Below are 4,777 nucleotides of genomic sequence, written 5' to 3'. Positions count from 1 at the left end.
GGCTCCTTCGGCTGCACCGGGGCTGCTGCGGCGGCCGGAGCGCGAGGCGCTGCGCGGGACCTGTTGCGTTGGGAGCCGCGGCTGCTCCAGGTGCGGGCGGGGGACCTGCGCGGGGGGCATAGCTCTGCCCTCGTGCAAGGAGAGGGAAGGGTGCGTGGCTGGGGAAGTCCCCTGTTCCCGTGCAAGGGGAGGAGGCTAAATGACCCTCATGCAAGGGGGTGGGGGTGCGCGGCCGGGGGGTGTCCTGGCCCTCGTGCAAGGGGAAGGGGTGCATGGTTGGCTGCCTGGGGGGAAGCCTCTGGCCCTCGTGCAAGGGGAGGAGGGTGAATGATCCTCATGCAAGGGGTGCGCGGCCGGGGGTGTCTCTGGCCTTCATGCAAGGGGAGAGGGTGCATGACTGGCTACCTGGGGGGAGTCTCTGGCCCTCGTGGAAGGGAGGGGTTCTGTTCTCCATGTATGGCTGGGGAACTGCCCAGGACTACTACCTGCTGTTATGGGGAGAATAGCTTGCTTGTGCTGGACAGGGCCCTGCTTCTTCACCCCCCAGCCTTGTGTTGAAGGTGCCAACTTGTCCCAAGTCCCATGGTATGTCTAGTATCTGTGTGCACTGTGGTGTGCTAGCAGCCCCAGGGTGGCCACCTTTCATGGGACACTAGAATAATAGCTCTCCCTGGCGAGCAGGAAGGCACCAGCAGCTGGACTAGTGACGCAACCAGCTGTTCCTGAATTATTTCAGTCTGTTACTCAAGCCAGCTGCTGGTGTGGGCCACTGCAACTTGCATAGACTAGAGCAGCCATTTAGCTTTGGGGCTGTTCCTTTCCTTAATCTTGGTGCTCGGATTCTATGCTGAATTAATTGATTAATCAAAGGGGTTCCCCTCTAACTGTCTGCATTCTCCATTTCCAGAAAGGGAGCCTTCCACTTGAAGAAACTCTTGGGACCAGTAACTTGGGAGGATTTAGTCTCTTGAAGCAAAGTTCTGTGACACTCAGACTCTGATTATGATAGCAGTCAGTGCACTACAGAACTTTGTCTTTGGGGGCTGTAGCAGCGAAGGGGTTAATGCATCCGTCCTGAAAGGCTCAGGTGGACACGTCACTACAATCTCCTTCGAAAAGGAGGTGGGGTCAGAGGACAGAATGACATGGGAGTGGGATAGCAGATCAGGGTTCACTTCAGTAACTCTGCTTTGGGTCTGAAATAAAGACTTTGCTTTTATAATCTAGTGGCCTCCTAGTTTCTGAAGATTTTAGATTAAAAATAGCACAACATCTGGGTATCAGAAAGTTATTTAAATGAGACCAATTTGACTGCAAGTATAAATGTGGAACTAAATGTGGTGCTAAGTGCTACCAATTAGTGGTTATGCTAACATGTTAGGCACTGTTCCTATTTGCCTAATCTCTGTAGCTGTATAAAAGTTATAGAACATGTGCAAAAACCTTAGCATTTTGGTTAACTATTGTCATTTTGTTAAAACAGCTTTCAGTTAAATAGAGTTGAAGAAATGACTTGGTACTCTTCATTAGCAAGATCTAGGAAATGTTCCACCTAGACTGTTACCACTGTCTGCAGTTTGCATATTTTGTGATATGCTGCATTGTAAAGCAATGAGTTGTCTTCACTTAGAAATGTGAACTGCTGTTGGCTGCTTGAGTTCAACTCAACTTTGTTCCTGTATTTTTAAAGTCATTGGACTGTTGTCAACATTTATATTTAAGTACTTGCAGAAATCCTCCTTTTGAGGAAAAGGTTTTTGAAGGACAAACCTAAATAATCTTTAATAGTAAGAAAGATATGAAGACACCATAATCTGACACACAGACTACACTAGTGGATGTTGCTGCTCGCAGCAATGACTGAGTTGGTTTTGAATGTGAACAGATGTCCAATCAGGTCCAGAATGAGGTGACCAAGCTCACCTTCATTTGACTTAAGCTGAGATCTGAAACTAGTGACAGTGTAACATCCACTTGTTCCCTTCAGAAATACTTCACAATATCAAATACAAATGCAAAATTTCTTTAAGGTGGACTTAATCAAAAGATTATTGTTCTTAAGATAGCTGAGGCAATTGTTTCAGTAGCAATCAAAACAAATGTGTTTTGGCCATTGACTGTTTATTACAAATTAAGTAATGACTTCAGATATCCCGTCAGCAACAGTAGCCTCTTCAACAAATAGTTGCACTGTAGTATGGAATATATAGTAACAGTATTTTTCTGATAGTGGTTTTCTGTTCATTAGTTTCTTTATGACTAATGATCTTCCACTACCCTAGACACCTAAATCAACTCTTCCTGTCAGTCCATACCTGAAAAGTGAAGGAAGAGTATCAATTCACTGTGCGTTGGGTTGCAATATGAAAAGCTATTCTAAATATGTGTAGTTTCTTTTGGCCAACTTATTTCATCAAAAGAGTAAGTAAAGTGAAGAGCATTTAGTGTGTGGTAGCCTGTGCGGTCCATGTTATGGTTGTGTTGGGGGGGGCGTTCAGGAAATGCTTTTTCCAGACCAGTTTTTGGCAATTGCCTGCTGTTATAAATTGTACACTATGCAGTTCTTTTAAGAGAAGGCTTGGCTACTACTCTGTGCAGCTGTTTATCAGCATGGCTATGGGGCAACACCTTTTATTGTAAGGGCTAAAGTCCCACTTCTTATTTAACTTAGGAGTGGCTTCTTCTGCCCCTATATAAAATACACAGTGGGAGTTACTATTTTTCCATGTTTTGTACATGCTTAAAAGCAGCAGGCCTTCAGCAAAAAGGGCTCCCTAGTTTTGACACCTAAATATTAGTTGTTAGTTTTTAATCTTCATTGCTGTGAGGAGGCGTAGACTGAAGTTGACTTTTTTAGGGCAAGTAGAACATACTTTTTCAGTGATTCTCAAACCTTTGTATTGGTGACCCCTTTCACATAACAAGCCTCTGAGTGCAACCCTCGTTAGTGTGTTTAATTTATTTAACACCATTATAAATGCTGGAGGCAAAGAGGGGTTTGGGGTGGAGGCTGACAGCTCACAACCCCCCACATAATGACCATGACCTCTGCTGTATTTCAAGTTTAGCTTAGCACAGACCCAGAACTGGTGTTGGACCAGATTCTGATGTTTCAGACTTTCTGGATTTACACCAGTGTAATAGATCAGAATCTGCCTTTATTTAAAGGCCTGATTCATTCTCTCCTCCTTCCAATTTGGATGTGTAAGTTTTCAGGTGAATTTTTTTACTTGTCTTACTCACCTGAGGAGTCCCACTGTGGTAAATGTGACTAGATGTGTGAGTAAGTTGAGCAAGGTTTGCCCTTAGAGTATCTGTTGGGAGATGTTTTCATTTGTCCCTGCCACTTTCTTACAATGTGCATTTTAGCTTGGTAGGGCATGTGACACACAATACATGCCAGTTTTCAGATGGGAGTAATACTTGCATAGTGTGTTTTAAATGGCACTTTCTTAGGTTTTGATAGCAGATGGTCAGGTGACCTGAGGCAGCTCTGGGAAAAAAACAATTCAAGAAGTCTAATACTTGTGCTAAGGTATGCGGGTTCTGCTAGTCATTTAGTGTGATAGCTTTACAGTTCACTTTTACACTTTCTTGGTCATTCAAAACTGCTTTTAAAAATTCATATAACAATTGGCTTATTGTACATTAGATTTTCATAAGGTACATTTTCTAAATCTTCAGAATAGAGTATAATACATCTGTAACTTAAGAATAAAATTTAAAAAGTCCCTTAGAGCCATGAGGGCCTACCACTGGGTTCATTCTTTAACAATTTGAGAATAACATTTGATCGAGATATTGGTATTAATTTATCTAATAGCTTTTTATTTATTCTGCTTCTGATTAATAAAATCTGACTGCTAAACTATATACTTGCATCAGAATAACTTGTTTTGAGGGTAGCTTCTAGGCAGGGCAGTTTCTGCTGTAGGTTGTTGGACAATGTAGATTGTAGAGAGAATACTCTAAACTGAAACTACTCTAGCATTTCAGAACCAAGTGCTATTTAAAAAAAAAAAGGAAAGGAGCTATTTAAATGTATGGGGCTCTTCCTCATAACGGGGAGAGCACCCCATTCTGCATGCTTGTGTAAGTGTCAAAAGGTTTTTTCTTTTGAGACTATAGGCAAAATTTTAATATAGCCGAAGTGAGGGGAAGGGAAAGAACTAAGAATTTTAATATTCTTGAAGCCATAGAATGACACATAGTGAAAGTCAGACATTTTCTATGTATGGTTTTTACAGAATTTTAATAAGTTGACTTCTGTTTCAATAAAGGATTTGGCATGAAGTGATTGCTCAGATTAATTTTTAATTGCTGGGACAAATTCCCACAGATTAATCTTCAGAAATAATTGGTAATCAACTAGTGAGTTATAAGTGTAAGCAGAAATGGTGTTTAAAACGAACAAAATAAGTGTTCAATAAACACAACATACCTGACTTCAGAAAGCTCTGTTTAATTCTTGACATGTTTATATTGCTCTGCTCCCCAGGTGTGTGAATTCATGGCAAGGGGCTATTCCTGATCTTACTGAGGCAGATATCCCATGACAGTCACTTCAGCTCAGACTCAAAAGCTGCAGTTAGAAATAGTGAATTTGTGGATCTGATTTGTTTTTTGGCTCTGGGTGATTGAAACTGTCTGTTCTTTCCCAAATTCTTCAGGAAAGACCACGAGTTTCTTGCATTACTCTCAAGGCAAGTACACTGGGCCTCTATTCTGCTAGGGCAGTTGTAGGCACCTGAAATTACACAAGTCAGTAGTGTTAGTC

At 42.2% G+C, this 4,777-nt stretch overlaps 1 long non-coding RNA gene across 1 annotated transcript; it reads left to right on the top strand.

Moving 5' to 3' along the window:
• Nucleotides 1–6: 6 nt before the first annotated feature.
• Nucleotides 7–4,445, top strand: LOC116820995 (uncharacterized). The gene is made up of 2 exons (XR_004372798.2): nucleotides 7–90; nucleotides 908–4,445. It is a non-coding gene; the product is annotated as an uncharacterized LOC116820995 (long non-coding RNA).
• Nucleotides 4,446–4,777: the final 332 nt, after the last annotated feature.

Source organism: Chelonoidis abingdonii, chromosome 2, assembly GCF_003597395.2.
Source record: "Chelonoidis abingdonii isolate Lonesome George chromosome 2, CheloAbing_2.0, whole genome shotgun sequence".
Lineage (NCBI taxonomy): Eukaryota > Metazoa > Chordata > Testudines > Testudinidae > Chelonoidis > Chelonoidis abingdonii.
This window is presented reverse-complemented; position numbering and strand designations above follow the sequence as displayed.